This window comes from Vulpes vulpes, unplaced genomic scaffold, assembly GCF_048418805.1.
Source record: "Vulpes vulpes isolate BD-2025 unplaced genomic scaffold, VulVul3 u000000709, whole genome shotgun sequence".
In the NCBI taxonomy this organism is placed as follows: Eukaryota; Metazoa; Chordata; class Mammalia; order Carnivora; family Canidae; genus Vulpes; species Vulpes vulpes.
In genome coordinates, this window is record NW_027325751.1 from 150,544 (window position 1) to 163,955 (window position 13,412).

At 36.8% G+C, this 13,412-nt stretch overlaps 1 long non-coding RNA gene across 1 annotated transcript in view; it reads left to right on the forward strand.

Annotated features, from left to right (window-relative positions):
• LOC140596798 (uncharacterized) overlaps positions 1 to 10,140 on the forward strand; it is a 71,111-nt gene extending 60,971 nt beyond the window's left edge. The window contains exon 4 of the long non-coding RNA XR_011998669.1: positions 10,049 to 10,140. This is a non-coding gene — a long non-coding RNA (uncharacterized lncRNA). The remainder of the gene's footprint in view (positions 1 to 10,048) is intronic.
• The last annotated feature ends 3,272 nt before the right edge of the window (positions 10,141 to 13,412 follow it).

Sequence of the window (13,412 nt, forward strand, 5' to 3'; positions counted from 1 at the left end):
CTTGATAGGATGAGCACTGGGTGTTATTCTGTATGTTGGCAAATTGAACACCAATAAAAAATAAATTTATTATTAAAAAAAAAGCACCTGCTTCATCGGGTTGCTATGAGAATTAAATGAGATCATACTGCAGAAATCTTAGTAGGATACCTAATAGAGTAATCCAGAGGATGACTGCTGAGATTCCAAATACAGAATGAAAGAGCAGCTCAGATCCACTCTTACCTAGCCACACTCCATCAGTCTTGAAATATGTATCAGGTACAGTTTTAAAGACTTCATGAAAATTTACTGCTAGCAATAATGACACAAATGATACACCATCCATGATGTGAATTCAGTGGCAAATGTGTATTAACATTTTGAGATCAGCCTGCCACATATACATTTGCTGCTTTCACTCATTGTCTCTTCCACCAAACCTACTATGCAGGAAAACCTCTGATACACAAAGCTGTTGGGAATTTGGTCTTTGTGGCTAGAGAGAGCTCTTTGAACTCCTGATTAGTTCAGAGATTTTAGGTCTGTAGCAGATTGGAGACCCTTACAAGGCTCAAATCATACTGCATTTTATTTAGTCGAGTAAGGTAAAACTAAGTAGAGCAGAGTGAGGGAAAGAAGAAAACAGAGCCTAATAGGTAATGACACACAGTGATGGTTAATTTTATATGTTATTGTGGTTATGCTATGGTGGTTATGCTATGGTGCCCAATAATTTGTTCAAGAACTAGTGTAGACATTACTGTGAATATATTTTTTAGATGTGAATAACATTTAAATTAGTAGGCTTTGAGTTAGGCAGATTACATTCCGTAGTGTGGGTAGGCATCATCCAAACACTTGAAGGCCATTAGAGCAAAGACCAGTTTCCTTAGAAGGAATTCAGCCTCAAGACTGTGCCATAGAAACCTTGCCTGAATTTCTCATTTGCCTGTGCAATTTGGGATCAAGACTATAACATCAATTCTTACCTGAATTTCTAGCCTGCAAGCTTGCCCTATAGATTTGAGACTTGCCAGACTCCACAATTGTGTGAGCCCATTTCCTCTTTTGAAATAATGATTTGATTGATTGATTGATTGAGAGCATGCAAGAAAAGGGGCAGAGGGAGAAGTAACACGTTTCTAGATAAAAGTTGTGGTTGTTTTTCCCTCCAAATTCTAATCTTCTCTTAAGGATAATACTTTCCTCTTAAATTATAGCCATTTACAGATTTTCTTAAAATCCATTCATGTGCTTTGGAAAGAAATCTAAAATTTGTGGTCTGTAAAGAAATACTAATGCTATAAAATTCGTGTTCATTCTGGGAGGCCTGAGACACTTTTTTTTTTTTTAAAGAAAATGTTAGAAGGGAACTAACATTTAGGAGATTGGCACAGAGTTGTTTGAAAAAATTAAGAGGTTGATCACTATGGATGTAGTCTGCATGTTTGCACACAATCCAATCAAGAATAAGCTGACCCAATTATCTAGACATAACTGTGCCAGTCTCTTTGGGTGCAGAAGCCTGTGTTCTCCTAAGAGAGACAAAGCTAAAACATACTACACATTTATAACAATATTTTTGGGTTCACAAAACTTTTTGCTCAGATCCATAAATAAAATAATAGAGCAAAAAGTATCAAAAAAAAAGAGTTGAGCTGCTTGTTCAAGGCTGTAGGAGTGACCAGGGCAAGGCTCCACTGGTTTGCTTAAATTTCACACTGCTCTAGCCCTGCTCTTGTAGGTGCCATGGAGAACCATCTGAGAACCATTCAGAACTCACATTTTCTATTTCCTCATATTCTAGAACCCGTGGATTACATGTGTGTTATCCATAAAAAGCATTTGAGGCTAGCCCTAGAATTGCTGAAAAGATATACATATATACATAGACAAAAGAGTAACATTGAAATTTCAATTTCAGAAAATGTTAAATTAAAAAAAGAAATGGGCATTAAAGACTACATGTCACAAAAATCACAGGAAAATGATTATAAGGCTACAGAAATTCACAAGAGAAAATGCCAACATGACTGAACAAATCAAGACAGACTGTTGGGAAGCTGACTCTATAGGTCAGACTTGGATGGGAAGAGGACAAGAAGGGAACTGTCTAGGGGCAGCAAGAGCATGAGTACAAGTGCTAGAGCAGAGATGACAAACTGAGAAATTCGGAAACTTGAGAATTTTCCACATCTTTGAGTCCTGACTTCTTTTTGCTTTATACCTTCTTCAACTCATTTCTCTCTTCTTGCATTTTAGTATAAGCAGTCAGGAGGACACAAGCTCCTTTAAAACTTTCCTGAGCAATCTACTCAGATAAATATCTGATTTTATTGTTTCCAAGTTCAAACTTCCACAAAATACTAGAACACTCGTTAAGCCAAGTTTCAGCCATTTTATGACAAGGTTCTCCTTTTTTATGGTTTCCAATAACATGTTCCTTATTTCCATTCTGAGATCTCACAGAAAGATCTTCAACATCCATGTTTCGAACAATCTGTTTCTGATTAGTTATGTATTCTCTAAGAAGATAGAGTCTCTCTCTGAAGTTCTTGCTTTTATTTCTGAACTCTTACCAGAATTACCTTCAGCATCTATTACTTCTACCAATAGTACCTTCACAGCAATGTGGGCTTTTCCCAGCATGGCCCTCCAAACTCCTACAGCCTTATTACCCCTTATCCAGTTCTAAAGCTGCTTTGACAGTTTTAGGTATTTGTCATAGTAGGACCCTACTTCTTGCTACCAAAATCAAAGGGGAAAATGAATGAAATGATCTTTTTAAAGATTTTTATTTAATTAAGAGGGAGCGAGAGAGAGCAGGGAAGGAGAGAGATAGACAAGGTATCCCAAGCAGACTCCCCACCCAGTGAGGAACCCCATGTGGGGCTCCATCTCATGACCTGAGCCGAAATCCAGAATTGTATACTCACCCGACTGAGCTACCCAGGTGCCCCTGAAATGATCTTTATTGAAAAAATATAAATTGTATGAAGAGGAAAAAGATCTGATTAGTAATCTCAGAAAATATATAGGTGTCAAAAAAAGAAAAAAAATATGAAAGTAAAAGAATAATCTCTAGAATGACCAAGGTTAAGGAATTAATAAACTGGAAAAAAGAACTGAGAATTTTACCCTGGATGCAGTATGAAGAGAAAAAGTGAAAAAGTTGTTCATATCGAGTGCTCTTTGAGAATCATTGTTTCTTAAAATTTTAGTGGATTCTCGTAAAAGATACTAGAGGAATATTGGAACAAAGTGGTCAAAGACCTAATAGCTGAGAAATTTTAATATAAATAAAAATTGACACAGAGGATACTAAAATAAGATTTATGAGTCTAACAAATCTTACTTAAGGAAGATAAAAGGAACCAGAAGAAATCTTTGATGAAACAAAAATGCAAAATATGGTGTGTCAGTATAACTCGAAATACACTATAATGACAGTAAATGTAATAGATTAAATCGCTTTAATAAATATCAGAAATTGTCAGTGTGGATATAAAAAAAAATCAATTATATGCTGCTTACAGGGGACACTGCTACACAAACAACCTAAAACAGAAAATATAAAAAGGAAGAAAAAAAAAAGAAATAGACTAAGCATATATGAAGCAAAAAAAAAAAAAAAATTGCTAGTGCAACAATATCTGTCAAAGTAGAATATGAAGGGGAATCCCTGGGTGGCTCAGCAGTTTAGCGCCTGCCTTTGGCCCAGGGCGCGATTCTGGAGTCCTAGGATCGAGTCCCGTGTCAGGCTCCCAGCTTGGAGCCTGCTTCTCCCTCCTCCTGTGTCTCTGCCTCTCTCTCTCTCTCTCTCTCTCTCTCTGTCATAAATAAATAAATAAAATTTTTTAAAAAGTAGAATATGAAGTCAAAGCATTAATGTGAATAAAGCATATAAGCTATAATTCATGAAAAGGCTCTAGAAATTATAAATTTGTATGTGCCTAATAATATAGACTTAAACTATAAAATACCAAAAGCCAACAGCTACCAAAACTCAGAATTACAAAATAAAAGGGAAAAGCTCATAGAAGCATAATGGCAAAATTTAACACCTCTCTCAGAAGCTACACATTTGGAGAATATATAGAGAATTTGAGTAACATGTTTGACATAATTGTGAGTTTACATATCCTTGCACTCAAAAGAGAATACAACAGAAAATACACATTCTCCTAAAGCATGCATGCAACATTTTAAATATTTATAAAATTAACTGTATACTCTCAATCACAAAGAGTCATAGTTATTCAAACCGTATTATCTGATTACAATGCAGTTTAATTAGAAATTAACTATTACAACTAATAATTAAAATCCTACAGGTTAGAAAAATCTGAAAAAAAAACACAAAAGCTTAAATAATGACTAGGTTAAAAAAGACTTCACAAGGAAAATCATAAACTGTAATGGTATTACCAACAAACTAAAATATGAAAAATAAATTTGTGAGGTATAGCTAAAGCCATACTTAGAAGTTATGAATAGTCTTCAATATATTTACTACAATGAGCTAGCATTTAATCCAAGCAGATAGATGAAGAAATCAAAAGAGTAAGAAAGTTGAAGCAACAGAATTATAAAAACAAAACACAAAGAGCCTAGGAAAAACATTTATGGAGATGATTTTAAAAATCAATTTCTTTGAAAGCTAATAAACTAGGTAAGCCTCTAGAAAGTTTGACTAGATGTGCCCACACATAAATGTATCATCATATAATGGAATACTACTGTTCAGCCACTTGGACTGAGTGAACCAGATCATCAATACAGAGGAATCACAGACAAAATTGCTGAATGATCAGAAATTCTGTTTTTTAGGGACCTCTGGGTGACTCAGTGATTGAACATCTGCCTGCCTTTGGCTCAGGATGTGATCCTGGTCTGGGGATCGAGTCCCGCATCTGGCTGCCTGTGAGGAGCCTGCTTCTCCCCCTGTCTGTGTCTCTGCCTCTCTATCGGTCTCTTATGAATAAATAGAAAATCTTAAAATTTCTGTCGTTTATTTACTTATTCATTAAACAGTGTTTTGTATGTTTACATATACAATTCAATGTGTGCGTTTGTGTGTGCATGGGTATGTGGTAGATATTTATATGATCAAGTTACCTACAACATGTTCTTCATTAGTATGAAGCACATGGTGAAGTGTAAGCATTTTGAAATCTTCCAAGAATTTAAATTGATGTATGTGTGCTTGGAGTTTCTTTCTTTCCCCTTTCTCCTAATCCTACTCTTTCCTTGCCCAGAGATAATTATTATCCTGAGGATGGTGTTGTTTTGTTTTGTTTTGTTTCCCAGCTAGTTTTATACTTTTACATTTTGGAAAACCTTCCATTCTAATAAAGCAGTTTCTCTTTATCCACTTTAAGAAATTACAATTTTCCTTTGGCAATTTGGTTTTTCTACTTGTTTCTTTTATTTGACAAAGGAATGACTTCATTCTTTAAAAGAGCAAGCCAACTAAATTAATACTGACATTGAGGCCCAAGACTATGAAGAAACTAATTTGTTCATAGCACCAGTTATGCAATGGGTGAGTAAAACAAAACAAAACTGGAAAATAGTCACCATCCACTATAAATCTTCAGAGTATGTATTGGCCCATTTGACTAGCATAGAAAGAATTACAGAAAAATATAAAAGGCATTGTTCAGTGCTCTCTGAAAAAAAAAGTTGGTTTCTTGTACTAAGATATATTTCATTCACCAAATTCTTACATGTTGCTCATATAAATAAAAATTGAGTGATATATATATATATATATATATATATATATATATATATATATATATATATATATTATTCATCATGGTAATTGATCCAGACCAGCTATGAGAATTAGTTTCCTTATATTGGTAGCCTCAGAGTAACTTTCTTTCTGGAATAAAGTAAGATAGTCATTCTAAGTACCTTTATTTTACTTTTAGAAATGTTTAACCTTAACTGTATCACTAAGTGCGTATTAACTAATGATTACACACATCTTACTCCCAGGTATGGTAAAGGCCAATATGGGAACACCTAATTGCCTGTCATTCATTCTAGATTACGCAATTAGATCCTTTTGCAGTTTATCAGAGTTCTCAGGATCTTTTCCTCAAAAATAGGAAATGAATTGCTGTTCTCAGAGATATTATGCTTGAGTATCCTGAGGGAAAAACTAACACTTATTAACTATTTCCCTATGTGAGAAATCTCTTCTCTGAGTCACAGTTGACAAATTAGTTCAGTTTCAGCTTTTCTATGCCTCCTTGTATTTCTATATCCTCTTCAATTTCTTTCTTTCTTTCTTTCTTTCTTTCTTTCTTTCTTTCTTTCTTTCTTTCTTTCTTTCTTTCTTTCTTTCTTCAATATCTTCTTTGGTTTAAAAACTCATAGCTGCATTGCCCAGCTATGTTTTTTGCCCCTTTTATTCTGGATTGTTGATATTTAAAAGAAATTTCATACAAACTTGCAATCATTCCCAAATATATCACACCAATATCACTTTTTTTGGTATAATGAATGAAAATAGTATATCCAAGCACATGTGAATCAGCCTGTGAAGTCATATCTAAAACAATTACTCAAACCTATGTCTTATTGTCACCCCCTAAAATTTCATGTGCTGTGTTCTACCTCTTGTTTTAAAACTTGCAGTTTTTACCAGTATCTATAAAATCTCTATACTCGTAGGAAAGTGAACATATTCATCTGTACATTTTTTTGAGTAGACATTTAGCCAGGCTTTAAAAGTAGTATAAAACTAACACAAGATACAGTTGTTTACCACAGGAGTTTGGATTTTCTGGATAATGTATGAGCACATCAGCATAATTCCTGATGGTCAAAGCAGCATATCAGCCAATGTCTAGTAGGGTCAAGTGCTCATGTTTTATAAAGAACAATTAAATTGATATCCGAAAGGCTTTGTGAAATTTCTCGGAGTGGAGAGCCCAAATGGCTAGCCTACTTTGTGTGTGGCAATGCAGAGTCCAAGAAGAGGTGCGAATTATAGTAGAAAAGTGAGTGTGATTTGTTCAAGAGCCAAGGAAATGTCTGAACCAGTTAAGTAAAGGATCTGCACTGGGAAAGAGTGAAGACAATACTAATTACTAGAGCAGGCTGCATTGTGGAGGATCTTAAAGACGACATTTTTTTTTTTTTTCACGAAAAGAGGAAAAAAAACCAAAGATTTATTGAAATCCATTGATGGCTTCTTAGCAGGGAGTGGAATGTTAAACTATGACTTAAAATAAATTTAGAGAAATGTTTATTAATGTTTCAAGGCTCCTTAATTAACGGGGTCACTTCAAAAGGGTCAAATAATGACAAATAAATATGGGGAAAAACTGCGGCATTTGACTTCCAAAAGGAAAATATGAATTTCCCAAAACTATTTGACAAGGGAATCCTTTCAGGGAAAGGGAAAACAATGCATGGATCATATATTCTATATGCTCTGATACCAATCTCAGTCTATACACTGGGATATGTCAGAAATGTACAGTTCTGTAGTTCTAAGTAGCTCACTTGATGTCTAGTTTGATTGTCTGGTACTAGGAAATTGGTCGGTACTCCTGTTGCTGAGGCATCTCTCCATCTCAGTGGCTTTCTATTTCTTCCATACTATTCTGGGAATGATGGAAATACTTTTACTATCTGATCTGTCCATATTGAGGTATAAGAAACTGCGTGGACATAGAGGGCCCCATCTCTCTTAGACATGTCAGCTCGCTATTCTGTGAGGAATTTCTGCTTCCTGTTGGTTTCCATGCAGGAAAAGGTGCAGATATCCCATGTACCTACCTAGTGGTTTTGGGCTTTTCCCATGAGATTGCCACCTAAATCTTCGACTCTATGCCATGAATCATTTTTGTTTCCTAGAAAGCTAAATCTGTAAAACTCATAAGCAACAAAGAACTCCCTTTTCCTCCTATTCCCCTCTTGCTTCTATTCCATGAGGAGGAGATTTAGTTGCCTCTTAAGGCAGCTTAAGACAGGAAGAAGGATGAGGAAGGAATACCTGAGGTAAAAATGAGTTATTATTTCAAATATTTTTCCTACCGTACTTGGAATACCCTTTAGGAAATGCTAGAGTTCAGAACTGAGGATTAAAAGCCAGTGAAGAAGAGGATATGTGTAGTAGTGGTGCTGCCATGAGTTTTATGATGTGTGGTCTCAAGAAATAATGCCTCCTTGTCTTGTGAACCACCATCTTTGCACATCCTCTCCCACATTAACTCTTGAGAAGTCTCTCTTGCTTCTGGGAACTCTTCCTCCACCCTATGAAAGGAGGAGAAGCTACCTTATGGAAGACATGGGGACCAATTGAGAGCCAGCACCAATAGACAGACACCTAGGTTAACTCCAGATGAGCTGCAGGCTAACTGCAAGTGCACAAGTGACCTCAGCTGAGACCAGACCTGCTCAGATGAGCCTCCACTGAAGTGTTATATGAATCATAACCAAATGAAATGGTTGTCTAACTTACTGAGTTATGGAATGATTTTTATTATCCACATAAAAATATACAACACAACACAATACAAAAGTATGTAATATGATAGATATGGTAGGCATTGAAGATAGAGGAGATATTTTGTGGGGAAATATCCTCAATATGAATATATGGGACCCAGGAAAAAAACTTTAAATGGAAATAGCTGGGTCTTGGAAGGGGTTCATTTTTCATTCATTGGAAAAATAAAGAAAAAGGAAGTGTCAAGTGTCATTATGGAGATTCCAGTCTTCAGTGACTTAATAAACTGTAGACATGTAGGTGGATGGTCCCATGCCAGATGGGGACTTGGTATCATTCTGCAGGTGTGCCTTTTTGGAAATCACTATCACTCCCACTGGCTTGGATTCAACAGGTGATTTTTCTGTTACTGATGAAAAAAACAAACAAACCTGTGTCTTATATCAGAATACTATCAGACCTGACACTAGATTCATCTTAATTCATTAAGACATGAATTACACTATAGAAAAAAAATGAAGACATGTCAAAACTATGGAGGGTTGATGATATATGTCTCTAGGTTCTGAATCTAAACTCTGTTTTACAAAATTGGGTGTTGCCAGTTAGCTGCGATTAGCTAGACTCCAATAATACACTAGTCTCAGGGGAACTTCTCCTAGTTCTATTAACTGCTTTATTAGAAATGTATTTTACATCCATTATCTTATTTAATCTCTAGAACATTTCTAAGATTTAGACATTATTTTCATCCAAATTTTAGGGATGAATAAACTGATAGCAAGCTTGAGGTATAGGCCAAAGGTCATATAGCTGATAAATGGGGGGCACTGGAGTTTGTATTCTGGAGAGGTGGTTTGACATCAAGTCAAGTCCTTTTCTCTCAATGATGCTGATTCTTTTCAACTCATTTTTTTCTTTCCTTTTTAATAATACATTTATTTTTTATTGGTGTTCAATTTGCCAACATAAAGAATAACACCCAGTGCTCATCCCGTCAAGTGCCCCCCTCAGTGCCTGCCACCCAGTCACCCGCACCCCCTGCCCTCCTCCCCTTCCACCACCCCTAGTGCATTTCCCAGAGTTAGGAGTCCTCAACTCATTTTATTTTTTTATAGTAAATTTATTTTTTATTGGTGTTCAATTTACCAACATACAGAATAACACCCAGTGCTCATCCTGTCAAGTGCCCCCCACAGTGCCCGTCACCCATTCACCCCCACCCCCCACCCTCCTCCCCTTCCACCACCCCTAGTGCGTTTCCCAGGGTTAGGAGTCTTTATGTTCTGTCTCACTTCAACTCATTTTAAAGAGCACTGGAATCCTGTGGTGCCTCAAGAGCCACTGAGCAAAAAGAGGAGGGAGGAGGAATAAAAGCCTCATGCTCGGGTTTCAACCAGAGCACATTTATATATTACAAATAGAAATTCATAATTATGTATTATATGCTTAACTACATATATAATATAATATATATGTGGGATCCATTTAAAATTGTGTTTGAAAATATTCCCCAAAATGGTATCATTCCATGCTATCTCCTAATACTGCTAGAAACCTCTTGAAGTCTATGCTTTTATTGGTCTCCAACAGTGTGAAACCTCCCTTGACCTGTGAGCCAGCCTTCGGAAGAAGGAGCAGCTGAGAATCATTGCCCTGGGGATGCCATGGGCTCCAGAACAGGGGTAAGTATCTGCCAGACCAATGGCAACCTTGCTGTCTGCTTCTGGCTAAAGCCAATTAAATTATTCACAGTACCTGCAGCCTTCTCATTGTTATCACAACTCATTGAATTCTCTCCCAAGAGAGAAGTGATGTCTACTCCAAATATCTTGAGGCAATTTTCAATCAAAAAGTGTACAAGACAAGCCTGTAATGCAAAAAGACCACAAAGGGGTGCTCTTTTTCATATGGCATAGCTATAAGTCACATTTTGTTTATAAATCTTGGATCTAACCATTAATATGAAAGACTTCTAAGAAGAATTCAGAGTTGATAAAATATAGAGAGACCAGAGTTCTCTAACAAAAATAACATAGAGTGATACTTTCTGGTGTACTTTGGGTACAGATTTGAAGTAATTATCATCAGTGGGCTATAGTTCTAACTTTTGGCCTATTTTTACAGCTAATATTGTGATACTAATAGTTACATCTTTAAAACTACAATAGTTTTCAAAGTAACCCAATTCATTAAAATTTACCTCTCTTTTAAAATTTTGTTTCCAGTAGATATTGGGTTGTAACCTCTGTATAATATCTTATTAAACTGTATAAAACATAGGCAAAACTTTATGAAATCCATTTCTTTTTTTAATAAATTAATTTTTATTGGTGTTCAATTTACCATCATACACAATAACACCCAGTTCTCATCCCATCAAGTGCCCCCCTCAGTGCCCGTCACCCATTTCCCTCCACCCCCCGCCCTCCTCCCCTTCCACCACCCCTAGTTCGTTTCCCAGAGTTAGGAGTCTTTATGTTCTGTCTCCCTTCCTGATATTTCCCGGACATTTCTTCTCCCTTCCTTTATATTCCCTTTCACTATTATTCATATTCCCCAAATGAATGAGAACATACACTGTTTGTCCTTCTCCGATTAACCTACTGCACTCAGCATAATACACTCCAATTCCATCCACGTTGAAGCAAATGGTGGGTATTTGTCGTTTCTAATGACTGAGGAATATTCCATTGTATATATACATAAACCACATCTTCTTTATCCATTCATCTTTTGAGGGACACTGAGGCTCCTTCCACAGTTTGGCTATTGTGGACATTGCTGCTAGAAACATCGGGGTGCAGGTGTCCCAGCGTTTCATTGCATCTGTATCTTTGGGGTAAATCCCAGCAGTGCAATTGCTGGGTCGTAGGGCAGATCTATTTTTAACTCTTTGAGGAACCTCCACACAGTTTTCCAGAGTGGCTGCACCATTTCACATTCCCACCAACAGTGCAGGAGGGTCCCCCTTTCTCCACATCCTCTCCAACATTTGTGGTTTCCTGCTTTGTTAATTTTCCCCATTCTCACTGGTGTGAGGTGGTATCTCATTGTGGTTTTGATTTATCTTTCCCTGATGGCAAATGATACAGAGCACGTTCTCATCTGCATGATTGCCATGTCTATGTCTTCCTAGGTGAGATTTCTGTTCATGTCTTTTACCCGTTTCATGATTGGATTGTTTGTTTCTTTGCTGTGGAGCTTAATAAGTTTTTTATAGATCTTGGAAACTAGCCCTTTATCTGATACATCATTTGCAAATATTTTCTCCCATTCTGTAGGTTGTCTTTTAGTTTTGTTGACTGTATCCTTTGCTGTGCAAAAGCTTCTTATCTTGATGAAGTCCCAATAGTTCATTTTTGCTTTTGTGTCCTTTGCCTTCATGGATACATCTTGCAAGAAGTTACTGTGGCCGACTTCAAAAAGGGTGTTGCCTGTGTTCTCTAGGATTTTGATGGACTCTTGTCTCACATTTAGATCTCTCATCCATTTTGAGTTTACCTTTGTGTACGGTGAAAGAGAGTGGTCTAGTTTCATTCTTCTGCATGTGGTTGTCCAATTTTCCCAGCCCCATTTATTGAAGAGACTGTCTTTCTTCCAATGGATAGTCTTCCCTCCTTTATCGAATATTAGTTGACCATAAAGTTCAGGGTCCACTTCTGGATTGTCTATTCTGTTCCATTGATCTATGTGTCTGTTTCTGTGCCACTACCACACTGTCTTGATGACCACAGCTTTGTAGTCCAACCTGAAATCTGGAATTGTGATGCCCCCAGCTATGGTATTCTTTTTTACAATTCTCCTGGCTATTTGGGGTCTTTTCTGATTCCACACAAATCTTAAAATAATTTGTTCTAACTCTCTGAAGAAAGTCCATGGTATTTTGATAGGGATTGCATTAAACGTGTAAATTGCCCTGGGTAACATTGACATTTTGACAATATTAATTCTGCCAATCCATGAGCATGGACTATTTTTCATCTCTTTGTGCCTTACTCAATTTCTTTCAGATGTGTTCTATAGTTTTGAGAGTATAGATCCTTTACCTCTTTGGTTAGGTTAATTCCTAGGTATCTCATGCTTTTGGGTGCAATTGTAAATGGGATTGACTCCTTAATTTCTCTTTCTTCAGTCTCATTGTTAGTGGATAGAAATGCCATTGATTTCTGGGCATTGATTTTGTATCCTGCCACACTACCAAATTCCTGTTTGAGTTCTAGCAATCTTGGGGTGGAGGCTTTTGGGTTTTCTATGTAGAGTATCATGTCATCGGCGAAGAGGGATAGTTTGACTTCTTCTTTGCCAATTTGTATGCCTTTAATGTCTTTTTGTTGTCTGATTGCTGAGGCGAGGACTTCCAGTACTATGTTCAATAGCAGTGGTGAGAGTGGACATCCCTGTCTTGTTGCTGATGTTAGGGGAAAGGTTCCCAGTGGTTCCCCATTGAGAATGATATTTGCTGTGGGCTTTTCGTAGATGGCTTTTAAGATGTCGAGGAAAGTTCCCTCTATCCCAACCCTCTGAAGTGTTTTGATCAGGAATGGACGCTGTATTTTGTCAAATGCTTTCTCTGCATCTAATGAGAGGATCATATGGTTCTTGGTTTTTCTCTTGCTGATATGATGAATCACATTGTTTGTTTTACAACTGTTGAACCAGCCTTGTGTCGCGGGGATAAATCCTACTTGGTCATGGTGAATAATTTTCTTAATGAACTATTGGCTAGTATCTTGTTGAGAATTTTTGCATCCACGTTCATCAGGGATATTGGTCTGTAATTCTCCTTTTTGGTGGGGTCTTTGTCTGGTTTCGGAATTAAGGTGATGCTGGCCTCATAGAACGAATTTGGAAGTACTCCATCTCCTTCTATCTTTCCAAAAAGCTTTAGTAGAATAGGTATGATTTCTTCTTTCAACGTTTGATAGAATTCCCCTGGGAAACCATCTGGCCCTGG